Raw genomic sequence first — 13,475 nt, forward strand, 5'->3', positions numbered from 1 at the left:
CTACCCTTGATTGGCTACTCATGTCTTTCTTGAGATTTGACATATGCTTTAGAAACTAGTTGGATTTGCTGGTTTGGTATAGATTAAGGATCTTTTTCCTACCAAGCTTTTGCAATTGAGTGTAGATCTAGTTCATCTAGGTCCATATCATATTTGTCCTCTTCATATGCTAAAATATCCTCTATTTCTTGAGCCATTTCTACATCCCCTAGTTCTTTTGTTTTTCCCCCTTTTTCTATTTTCCTTCATTTGTTCTTATCTTCTTCCTCCATTGATGGTTCTGGAAGAGTGCCTCTGAGGGAGATGGGATGCTCTCTTCAAGATCTAGAGATTCTATTAAGGGGTTATTCATAACCTCATACTTGTTACTTGTTTTGGGGCCATTGAAGGTAGCAAATACGAAAGGTTTTTTGCTAGTTTGCCTTCTATTTGTGACTCTCGAAACTGTCCTGATCCTTCTCAGTTTGAACTTTAGGTGGGATTGGAGGAATATTTAAAGAACAATCTCTGAAGGGATGGCCATGCTTGTGGCATTTGCAACAACGGAATGGAATGTGCTTGTAGCCAATGGGTTGAATCCAATCCTTGTCCTCGTAACTAAGGCAAATAGAAGTCGGTAGGGGTTTTGAGATATCTATGTAGACACATATTTGGGCATAAGAAGTGTGTTTGCCTTGTTTTGTTGCCTCTAAAGTCATAATATAAGAGCAAAGGGCAATGCCAATTCCTTCTAAAATTTCCTGCTCCCAAAATTCCTAGGGAAGAGAGTAGAGTGGTAGCCAAATGCAGTTGAAAAGTCCTTATCCGAAGAGAATCTTTCTTCACAAAAACAAAGATAGAGTCCAACCAAATTTAAAAAATAGGCGTCATTCTATATAACCCTATCTCTGTCCTCAAGATTATTTAAGATAGTAGTAAGAAAACCCTTGGAACCTAGTTTAAGATCCACAAAACTTTTGGGTTGCCAATATATTGAGAGGGGGCATTAGTTATTGTAATGACGATTTCAATTATAACAAAATGGAAATAAGTCGTGTTTAATAAATAACACTTATGTTATATGTAACTATGAAATTAGGCAAGTGGTTCCTAGTGAGAATAAATGGGACCTCCTGCATATACATGACACTACATGACACCATCTTCTGTAATCAAACACATTGATATAATACAATAATTTCATTCACACTCTTGCTTGTTTCAACTTCTCCCTACAATAGTTTAGGTTAACGAATGGCTCAATGCTCACATTTCAAGTGAGACTATATAAAACCAGCATAGATCCATCTTAACTCCAAATCTATCAAGTGTCAAGAGGCACCAAATCCCATGAGGTGCAAACCTTCTTTAGTAAACTTGAGATAAGGTTTTCATATCAAGGAATCTGATGCATCTAGACTCTTGAAAGATCTGAAGTTAAGATGGATATACACTGGTTTATTTTATTGTAGTGATCTCCTTTCTTTGGTTTTTTATTATTACGGTCATTTATTTTCATTTTTACAGATAATTTTTTCAAATTAATTTATGAACGTCACAGCTGTAGCACATGATTATAGATGCACCTGATTACTCTCTATGCAATATCTCAGACACACCATATCAAATTTATTGACTACAAACTGCAAAATGAAAGAAAAATAAAATTACTAATGAGATTCCCCTGATCAGTGATACCTTTGAGCATTATTATGACTATATTTTTATTTTTTAATAAAATATTTTATTGGACCAGCACATGGAGGCAGACATTACAATCTTACAATTTCTTCAATGCTGGGCTGTAATTGTATTTATGTTTGTTAAAGTTAATATATCTTTTTTATTTTAATGTGAACATACATCATATTTATTTTAGTTTTGTATTGATTAATTTTTATGAGCCAATATGCAATACAGATGTGACACATCTCACCCACCTGGGCTGTATATACTATAAAGCACCATTCAGCACAATAAAAACGTTTTTTTTCTAAGTCACCATTTTGTGCTATCCAGTAAGCATGTAAACCATTGTTAGAAACACATTTGTTTTCTATCGCATGGCTGGAAATGTATCAACTCAAGGACAGCCAGCACAATGCAGTTAATGAAATGTACCCTGCCTGCATAGGAATTAAAATAAAGGGAACAAAGCTGAGTGCCATTTCCCACTGCTACTTAAATTAAGATAATTTTGTCTTAGTTGTCAACCAATGTGTGCAGACGACTCTGTCAAGCGATTCATTGTGAGTGATGACAATAGATTGGATTAAAACTGTGCCTTTTCCCTTGTTCGTCCTGCTTAAAAGAATTTAAGAGGAAGTGATTCTAATTCAATATCTGAACATATTCCATGTGGTTTATCTGAAGATAAAAGTCAGTGGCACTTGCAGAGAAAAGCAAGGTAAATATCTTGGGCCAGTCCTTGCAGGAACAAAGTTATCTGGAAGTGATCAAGCATCAAAGGGCAAAGCGACCTTATCACAATGAAATTTATGTAGAAGAGTAATTGGATTTCCTGACTATTGGACAAACCTTAAGACCAAGTCAGCTTGAGCATTGAATGCATCAATTTCAACCCAGGGAGGTGAATATATTGCTGAATCTTCTAGTCGAGAAGTGAATAAGATTCCTCAAGGGGTCATTAGAACATTGAAAAATATATTTTTTCTTGGCACAGGCAGAGAATAAACATTTCACTTTGATTTACAACGTAAATTGCAAGATATATAGTTCGTATTTGGATATCTCATATCTTATAGAGCTATATAGAGCAGTTTAAATATTACATATGTAACTATGTTGTTTTTTTATGACATCCCATATATCCTATTTGGGTCGTCCGAGGACCAACATAAAACTTTATTTTCATTTCATTCATAAAGTCACTGATGTCACCAGGATAATCAAAGACTAACATCAGTCGGTGTTGGAAGTTCAGAAGCTCTTCCCAACACAAAAATAATATTTTGAAAATTGACATCGTCAATTCTCCTTTCAATGCATTAGTCCAAGCAACAAGGCCCCTCTGTAAAATCGTCAAAGCATCTACGAGGGGAACCGCTAATATTCCGCTTATCATCCATTGCACTAACAAAGGTATTGCAATAGATCAATGGAGCATGAACAACGTCTTTGATTTCTCCCCACCCCACTTTCTCCCCCACTCCGACAGCTGATACTCCGCGACATTTTGTTTCAAGGGAGATGAAGTAAAACATCATTCCCGGGACTAAATACTATTCGATTTCTTTGCAAGATTTATTTTTATACGCCACTGCTGGTCAATGCACTGTGATAATTGTGTGATGTTTCAAGGGAGATGAAGTAAAACATCATTCCCGGGACTAAATACTATTCGATTTCTTTGCAAGATTTATTTTTATACGCCACTGCTGGTCAATGCACTGTGATAATTGTGTGATGTTTCAAGGGAGATGAAGTAAAACATCATTCTCGGGACTAAATACTATTCGATTTCTTTGCAAGATTTATTTTTATACGCCACTGCTGGTCAATGCACCGTGATAATTGTGTGATGTATCCTTTGTTTTCACCAATTTCCACTGCAAATATATGAAAATTCTAAAATGGACAGAACGCGCGCAGTTAGAGAGCTAATCATACCACGCAGCTTAGCTTAACAAAACCTCGACGGAACAGTAATAGACGTTGCAAAAGAATGCCCATTTTCCTCCTGTCGACCTAAAACCAAAAGAAACCTGGCCCTGCAAGTTTTGTTACCATATTCAACAGAAAAACCCTAACACCCAAACCCTACCATAATCTCCCCCGAAAATTTTCCAAAGTCGAAGACGGCAGAAGGGTAAAAGGTTTCAAATATGAAGCAGAGAAAACAGAGAGACCGAATTTAAGCATGTCCCCACCATCGACACATGAATAAGCCATATACGCGATAACTGCGATAAAAATGCGAATACCCGACCAAAATGAATGTGAAAAATGCAGAACGGAAGCCAATGTAAAATACATATTCTAGCACACACGAACCTACCTGATTCTCCTTCCCGTTCCAGAAAAAATCGCAAAGGGCAGGACAGTATCGAGCGGACGCAGACCCGACCAGACCAGGCCAGAAGAAAGAAGAAAAGAAGAAAGAAGGAAAAACGTGTCTAAAGAAAATAAAAACCCTGTTAAACACAGTTAAATCTGACGACTTTGCGCCGTTAGTTTCGACGGTACTCCGCGTTTGAACTTAACGGCGTTGACGGCCTCGGAGCTCAGGTGATTAGCCATCCGCCGTCGGACAGCATTGACTTGGAGTAACTCTTGCATCACCGACTTCTGTTTTTTTCATTGTTAATTCTTTTTAGTGCCTCACTTCAAAATTTATTTTAGTGATAAAATAATTAATTTAAAATTATACCTTATATTTTTTATTTAATAAAATATATTATGATACTATATTTTATATAATTGTTTATTTTGAAGCGGTTAAAATTTTACTTATGAAATGAAATTTTAACTTCCACTGAGATTAGATATAGGTTATGGGGTCACTAGCTTCTATGTTTTTTGCCTTTTCTAATTCAATCTTCTTATTATTCAAATTAATGAAGAGTTGATACAATTTTCTAACATTCCTCTTTTCTCTAATGTCTCTAAAAGCATCACATTCCAAAATGAAATGTTTTTAGGATTCCACTGCCCCAAAAGTGCAAAAAGTACACAGGTGTTCTTCCCAAGCTTCTTTAGATCTTTTCCATCGCCCTGTTTCGCACGGTAGCTTATGCCAGTTAGTTCTTAATTGAGCAACAATAATATTTGCTCTCCATGAAATGCTAGCTCCAATGTACTCTTTTTGTTGGAGATCACAAGTGAGGTTGAATTCTTGAAAATAGTAGTACTTCTTTCTACCCAACTCTTTTCCCCATATACTCTTACGAAACTTCTCCATAACAAAATTCTTTAAATCCTTGTTATTTGTGGAACATGCATTGAGGTAAATATTCCATTTTTGCATCCAATTGTTGTTTTGTCTCATCTATGATTTCTTTCCTTCACTCATTCCTTCATTGAAGATAACTTCTATTTTGTCTCCCACAAAGTGAAAAATATGAATGAATAGCATTTTTCAAATCTAAAAGCAACAACATTGTATTATTAATCAATAGAAATTATTAAAAACCATCTGTAAAATATATATATAGATAAAACATTTATATTTTCCACAAAATATAATAAGTTAATTGACAACTTTTATACTTCATTTTTTTTTAAATATGTTCTGATTTTCCACTAAATATAGTGAGTTGTTTCACAACTTCTAGGCTTCATTTTCTTTGATTTAAAAAAAAATATATATATATATATATATATTCTAAATATCAAAAACTATCTGGCAACTTGTGAGTGTTAAATGTTGGTTGGACTAATTATCATAGCAATTTCAAGCTCAGTGTAACCGTTAATATATTCAATAATCGATAGAAATTATTAAAAACTATTTCTATTTTTTTTAAATAGATAAAACATTTGTGAGTGGTAAATGTTGGTTAGACTAATTATCATAGCAATTTCAAGCTCACTGTAATGGTTAATATATTCAAATTTTGCAAAATAATTGTAAAAATTAATTTATATTTATAAATATGAAATATCTTTTAAAATTGTATGAAAATTAAAAAAAAATTATATAATAATATTATATAAAAATTAAAAATATTCTATATATTAATATAATATAAAAATAAAAATAAAAATAAAAGTATTCTATATAATATTAGATAATTCAAATAAATGATATAAAAATAAAAGTATTCTATATAATATTAGATAATTAAGGTATAGTTTTTAGTGTAATTTTTAATATACATTGAAGTTAGGTCATCTTATAAATATATCAAGTGGATTTTTTTTAAGATACGCTTTGTAATACTATGTAAGAATGGGAAATGGAATGTTTTAAGTAGACGGCATTATGTATTTGTGACAATGTGGATTATGTATTTGTGACAATGTGGATTAAGGTTGTTGGAATCAAAGTGATGAAAAACGTATTTTTTTGGATAAAATTTTTCTTTTTTTTTTAAATTCAACAACATTAATAAAATTTTACATGATGATGATTTATTAGTTGATGGTTTTTTTATTTAAAGATTGGAAGTAATGTATTTAAGATTATTTATGAGAGAAGTTAATTTTGTAGCTGCATTGAAGCAACTGACATTTTAAAAGAAATAACATCCCTAAGTAGATTTGGTGTTTTTTTAGGTGATCAAATAAGAAGTCAAAAAAAATTGTTTCTACTTGTATAATTTATTAATATGTTAAAGAAAGTAATTATTATATAGATTGGATTGTATAAACCATTATAACATTAATGTCTTAAAAGACAATGTGTATACATAATATACATTTAGTCAAGCATTAGAATAAAAAGGCAATTTGCACATTAAAAAAAAAAAAAATAACGAAGTATTGTCCACATAGTCTTGGACAGACAGTGATCAAGTGCTCTGTTAAGGCATTCCTTGATGTGAAGTCACTGGTTCAATTCCCCACCCCGATCAGGGTGGACATGATGATGATGTAGTCCCACTGAAACTTACCAAAAAAAATTACTGTAGTATTGATTTGTTTCTACTTATACAATTTATCAATTTGACAAAGAAAGTAAGCATTATGGAGAACGGGGTATATAAACTATTATACCATTAATGTTTCAAAAGACAATGTGTACTCATAATAAACATTTAGACAATCATTAGAATCGAAAAGCAATATACACATAAAATAAAAAATTAGCCAAGTACTGCAATCACGTGTGCAAGTAAGAGGACACGTATAAAAAAAACTTGTAAATGGGGCAACAAATATGAGCCTCAAACTAAAATTAAAAATTTAACATATTAATGAAAGTTAAGTTCTTACAAAAGTACATAGTTTTCACCACACATCATTAGTCAACATTATGAACAAACATTTTGAAATTGCAACAAAAATTTCAAACTACATTTGTGTATGGATCCAAAGAAAGGTCTAAGCAACAAATATCTCGAAATCAACAATATATTAAGGTCAATTGTAATAACTCATAAGCACATAAATGTTTTCCATGCACAGAACAAAAAATCTAAATTACAAAAGCAACATCAACCTCAAAAAATTCATTTAGGGTTGAAGTATCGTAAAGTCAAACACATCGATTAAGGCACTAGCTTTCATCCCTACACTCTTTAATTCTCTCCTTACATACAATGGCTACCCTTTAAGTCGAAAACAAAAACCCAGTAAAAGTGTGTGCAATGAATGATTGATCAATATTCAGTTGCATATACTATAGTTGTTCAATGTACTATGCAACCCTAAATGAGTAAGCAATGTTGACTTATCAAGCCATAATAAGAGAGGGTGACTAGTAAGCATATAGTTACATTTGTGCAAGGGTCTTTGTTAACTTGAAACTAAAAAGGGAAAAGCATATCTTCCATGGAAGAAATGCCTTCTAAACTTGCTCAATTTACTAGAGGGTTTTTTATGAATCTAGACGGATGTCAACCCATTTCTTTTGGTAAGTAACTAGAATTTTCTTTGTTTTTAAGAGTTGAATTTGTTAATGACTTGTCAAGTCTGTCATTATCATGTTTGGCTATAGTTGGGGTTGGGGTTGTAAAGGTTGGAATGAAAGTTGAACTTGAACCTTGGGAAGTAAAATGCATGAATGATGGCTTAAACATGGAAACTTTTATTGGAATCCTCAAACTCGCTGCAAATGGGAATGTAAATGTTTCCCTAAAAATATAATTAAAAAGCTTGTTAAAAGATAAACCCCCCTTGTTCTATGCATGGGGAAATGGAGGTAATGTGGTGCAAATTGTCTCCACCTCCCTCCAATCCTATTTACATGAAGTACTCAATGAAGGTTTGAAAATTTTGCAATGTCTTTCATATTACAGATGGTTCTGATGCATTGGTTTCCCACGGACCTCAACTATGGAGGTTGTTTCAAGGCTATCATACCCATCTCGATCTTCCTACTCTCCTTCGTCATCCGCAACCACACCTTTGTTTTTGACCCACAAGTTCACAATGCAAAATACAAATAAGTGAAGACACATTCAATTAGCAAGCTAGCAATTCTGGTGTCCAATAGACTAAGAAAAAAAAAAAAAACTACCATGCAAAAACTAGAACAATAATTAGACCAATCCAAATATTTAATTCTCCAAATATTCAATTCTCTCAACATTTCTAACTACATAGGTAACACAAAAAAAATAGACAAAATGATATCTATAAACAATCATAAAACAAAGACATATCACTTTAATTTTGTTTTAATTTTAAAGTTTATCAATGATGCAATTAATCTTTTCAAATCATCCCTAACAAGTGTACAAAGATGGTTTTCCAAACATATATTTAAATAATACATTCAGGTGTGCCTTCTTCTATCTTTAAGGGTATTTTTATAATGGTATTTATTAATTGAGAGAGTGAAACTCACAGTATCAACTAAATAGGGACTAATGAATAAATGTTTTCTATTTTTTAGTTAGTGCACTTAAAAGAGGAATTAGAGAGAACATTTATAAAATAGTTAGTGCACTTAAAAGAGGAATTAGAGAGGACATTTAAAATTATAAAGACTATTTTATATTGCTATAATTATATGGTTTATAATTAAAAAAATGGCTATTATAATTTTAATGGTAAAGTTAGTTGGATTTATATTTTGTGGTTGGGAGGAATGATTATTATCTTTTTCGCTTAAATTCAATTCCCATAAATAATATATTGAGTTCGTGTCTACTATATTATTGTATGGGTTTGAGCCTTGTTCTTGATTGACCTTATGACTTGAAGATTCTAGGGTTACCCTAAATACCATACTTGAAATGAAGGGAGGCAACTGGGGTTTTTCAGGTTAGACTTTGTAACTTGAAAAAATAAATAAAATTAATTCAATGTTGGTGATCTTAGATATGGTGGCCAAAAATCGAGTTGCCAAAATATTAGTTATTACAAGTTTTGGGTATTTTCGCAATAGTCAAAAACCATTGCCATTGATATCTTATGGTGACAGTTAGTGACCATCACTAATGTAGTCACTTAAAACATATATTAGTAGAAGACAATGGTTATCACCACTATTAATCCTAAGTGGAAACAATCTTTGACACGATTGTTAACCATTGCAAAAGTAGTAATTTCATGAAGGTCTTTTGTTGTCGTTGAATGTGGTATTCTACTCAAGACCATTGGCAATGAGCCATGACCATTACCCATAGCAAGATTTGACAACAAGCAATGACCATCTCCAAAGGATTTTTCTCTTGGGACCTTTGATAATTATCAATGACGAGGGTGCACAAAACTAATTTTCCTTGCTTAGAGTAAAAGCAAGTAATCGTCACAAAAATCCTTTCTTTGAAATTTTAAAACTGTGATGATCAAGGATAATTGCAAATGATCATTACCAAATAAATTGTTTTAGTGATGATGATTATTCATCATCCATGATCCTATATAGTGATAGATTTTAACCATTATCATTACATTGAGATAAGCAAAGGGAATTTTAAGTTTAATATCAAAAGGATTGTACATTCGTTCCAGATTTATAATGTTGATATTAACATATACCTATCAATAAAAAAATCATAAAAAAAACTAAATATAAATATAATGTAAGGTTGGCTTATTGGGGCCTGACCCAGGTTCAGAGTTAAGTTAGCCAAACAAATCCCGGTACTACTGGCCCTTTCGGCAATAGTCCGCGGAACGCGGACTAAGGTCTCACCCGAAGTAGTATGGGAGGGTGCTAGAACCAGGTTTCCGCACCCTAGAGATGTCTGAGGAGTTCAACTGGTTCACGGTTTGACCTTGCACGCAGGTTGCTTCGCGCACTTTTATGTACCTCACAGCCTGATATACTACACTCGCGCATCCTTACCCAGGGGTTGAACGTCACGCTCTGCGTTATTCCCCAAGACTTTACTGGTATTCCAATGTTAGTTGATTATCTGAGCCTACTTGTGTGCTTTAAGTTATGCTTAACAACATAAACCATTCATACAGGTGCGTGCAGTAAATAAACAGTATATTTTCAAAATATATCAAACATGCATTAATCCAAGAATAGATACACAGCATTATGAGAAAACTTCCCTTTATTAATTTCTTCTTTGGTTACAGACTCGACTCGCCCTGTGCACTCAGCTGCAGGGGTCTGCGCACTCAGATGCGGACTATTAGGCCTCTACACACTCAACTGCAGAGCCTTCTCCTGCTCTATGACCTAAAGACACACTTCAACTTACGACTCCGTCACTTAAACTCTTTTCTACTTAGGCTCGCTCTATTTATACAAGCCCATGGTCCATGGAGCATGGGTAGGTCTATCCAGTCGACATTACATTACAAAACTAAGGTGGACAACCATATGACTCTATCATACTTTCGCGCCCAGTGCCCGCAATTCGCGGAGCTTTACAACAATATTCGGTCAAAACTTGGGCTTTAAGCCCCAAAACATGCCTTGGGGGATTCCATGCCCAACAGGCCCCCAACACAAAGATCGTGACTCGCCCTCGAGTCACTATGTCGGCGCGATGATCTTTGCGTGGAGGTCAGTAGCGCATTGAGCTGCTACTTGCTGGATCTGTTACATACGTTGTTTTGAGACCTCTGTGTCGGGAGTGCTTCTCTGCATCAATGTGTGCATCCCTTGCATGTGTGCGAGCTTGCCTTCGATGTCTACCGTGATGGTGAAGGCCTCGTCCATCCAAGGTTGGACGCGCGCTTTTAGGATTGCTTCCTTATGTCGTGTCGCGTCCACTTGCTCCTTCAGTGCTTTAGCCTGCTGCATCCGCGCAAGCCTCTGGGTGAGGACCACCGTCTGTGCAATTCCTCGGACACTTTCATACTGCTGTTGGAGTTCTTGCGCCTCTGTCTCTAAGCGCTGGATGTTGGGGTCCTGTTGCAAAGTTGTGAGGACCTCAAGTGATTCTTCGAACATTCTAGTGCAGTCTTGCATTGCACCTCTGATTTCCTCCAATCCCACTATGATAGCGCTAGCGCGTTGTTCTCAGACTTCCGGGGGAGTGGATGGTTGCACCTTTAACCACAACTCGGCGATCTGAAGATTCAGCTCCAGCTGAACCTTTCTCATTTCCTCCCTAGCCTCGTGGACCCCACTGCTAATGGATCTGCACCTCCGCTGGTATATCTGCTGGGATGGCCAGCTCCGGGATGCTTTGGCAAGCGTCGTCTATCACCTGTACCAGTTGTTGATTTTGCGACACCAATTCATCGCGTTGCAAGCTTAGTTGTTCCATATTTATTTTCTGCTCATTGAGGACTTGGAGTGCGCAACTCTCCCTAGCTCGCAGCTCTGCAGTTATCCCATCCTGCAACACATATAATGTATCTCATGGAAGGGAAGCTAGATTAACACTGAGACCTTTCAGTGTGTTAAGTGAACGTCTGTCAGCCTCATTTGATGTCACTAGATAGTGTTCATCATCCGCGTGCGCAACATTTGCTCTGCTGCCGTGGATCCAACTGTGAGGTTGGTCGAAAGGGTACCAACCTGAGGGGGGCGCGCCTGTAATTCATGCAACTGCACTCTGAGGTCCCCCAACACAATCTGGTTCTCCTGCATGAAATCTTGGAGAGCCTCATTAGTGACATCATGCACCGTCTCGCTGATGTCATGCAAATCACCCTCGGTTAGGGTGATCGGGTCAATGGACAATTTCGAGGCCTTGACCTTCTTCCGCAACCCTGCCCGCTCTGCTGGGTGTTGGCGCTTCAACTATGTTGACGCGGTTCGTGGGTCCACACCTCCTTCTTCTGTTTCTGCTTCCTCTGCTTCCTGCCCCTGCGAAGGCGTTGTTTGGCCCTCCGCCGCCTTCGCGGTTGCTTCTTATGCTGCTACTGCTACAGCCTTTTCCTGCTCAGCTGCTTTCTGTGTCACGTCCCGCGTTGCTCGCACTTCTGCTGTTGTCGTTTCCTTCCTTTGTTTTTCAGCCAACTGTGCAATGCGCAGCTTGGCCTCGTCTTTCTTCTTTTGAGCTGTCGACTTCTCGATTTTTGCAATGTCTGGGCGCACCATTCCGACGGCCAAGCCTCCAGGACATTGAAAATGGCATCGTCAATGGCTACAAAGGGTAGCTTTGTCCACTTTTTAGTCGAGTCCTTATGCGCCCTGATATATATGTTATGTACGCCTGCCTTAAATGTTGCAAAACTGTAGGTTTAACCCCATACAGAAATTACCTGCATACGAATTCTAAAACACAGAAAATGAACAATGCGAGAGCATAACACATAAAACACATATACACAAAGATTTTCCCCTGGATCCCAAAACCAGGACTACCAGCTTGATTTTTCATTATGTTCCTTTCAATGTTACAATACATATTTATACATGCCGAAGCATCCAATACCATGGACCGAAAACCATCGCGTCCAAAAAACATTTGCAAAAATCATGCACAAAACCATAGGTGGGTCCACCCAACCTAACATAGGTTCCAAAACCAAAATTTTCCGGGCCGCTGCCCCGGACCCCATAAAGTGGGGTTACGGGTACGCCTCAAACCCCATGTGACCCCCCTCTAACCGCCCGGTTAACTATGTGGGCTAGTCATGGAAAGAATATAACACAACCCAACATTCTCCCACTTGTTGTTTTCTTTCCACAGGGGGCCACAAGAGAGCTTAGTTATTTTTCCAACCCTGAAACGCCCATTGTCTCTCTACACCAAGAGAACTTCTCAAAGCTCACAGATTTTGTCAATGCATTTGCAGTATTCTTCAAAGTGTCCACCTTTACCAGCAACACCTTTTTGTCTTCTATCATATCCCTCACAAAGTGATACTGAACATCAATGTACTTTGTCTTTGAATGATATGCGAGGTTCTTTGCCAAAAAAATTGCACTTTGGCTGTCACAGTCTATCCTCATAGCTTCCTGTACTAACCCCATACTTGAACACAATCTTTGCAACCAAACTGCTTCCTTGCTTGCATGAGTGGCTGCCATGTATTCTGCCTCTGTAGTTGATAGTGCCACTACAGATTATTTCTTACTCATCTAACTGACTACACCTCCAAATAGGTTAAACACATACCCACTCATAGATCTTCTTTGATCCAGATCTCCAGCCCAGTCTGCATCAACAAAGCCATGAATATCCAACACTCTGTCCAATCCTAGTCTTCCTTGGTAGCACAAACCATAATCACTAGTGTCACACAAATACCTGAAAACCCGCTTCACTGTTGTCCAATGCTCCTTCCTTGGTTTTGACATAAACCTGCTCAATACTCCCACTGCATGTGCAATGCCTGGTCTAGTACAGACCATTGCATACATCAGGCTACTGACTGCACTTGCATATGGAACACGGGACATGTCCTCTTCCTCTTCTTGTGTCTTGGGACACTGTTCAGCAGATAACCTCACACCTACAGGAATAGGAACCTTCGTCGATTTACTATCCTGCATATTAAACCTC

General features: G+C 36.5%; 1 protein-coding gene across 8 annotated transcripts in view; it reads right to left on the minus strand.

Moving 5' to 3' along the window:
* LOC149203322 (cyclin-T1-3-like) overlaps window positions 1-4,151 on the minus strand; it is a 116,610-nt gene extending 112,459 nt beyond the window's left edge. For 6 of the 8 annotated variants that reach the window (XM_089403400.1, XM_089403398.1, XM_089403396.1 and 3 more), the window contains exon 1: window positions 3,998-4,150. The gene's annotated coding sequence lies outside the window, so the exon portion shown is untranslated. Of the gene's footprint in view, window positions 1-3,997 lie in introns of all 8 variants that reach the window. The other 2 variants (XM_089403399.1, XM_089403401.1) reach the window with 2 other exon arrangements.
* Between the last annotated feature and the right edge of the window lie 9,324 nt (window positions 4,152-13,475).

Source organism: Pinus tabuliformis, chromosome 2_1, assembly GCF_031772625.1.
Source record: "Pinus tabuliformis cultivar Carrire ecotype Pingquan chromosome 2_1, CPIR1, whole genome shotgun sequence".
NCBI classification, from domain to species: domain Eukaryota; kingdom Viridiplantae; phylum Streptophyta; class Pinopsida; order Pinales; family Pinaceae; genus Pinus; species Pinus tabuliformis.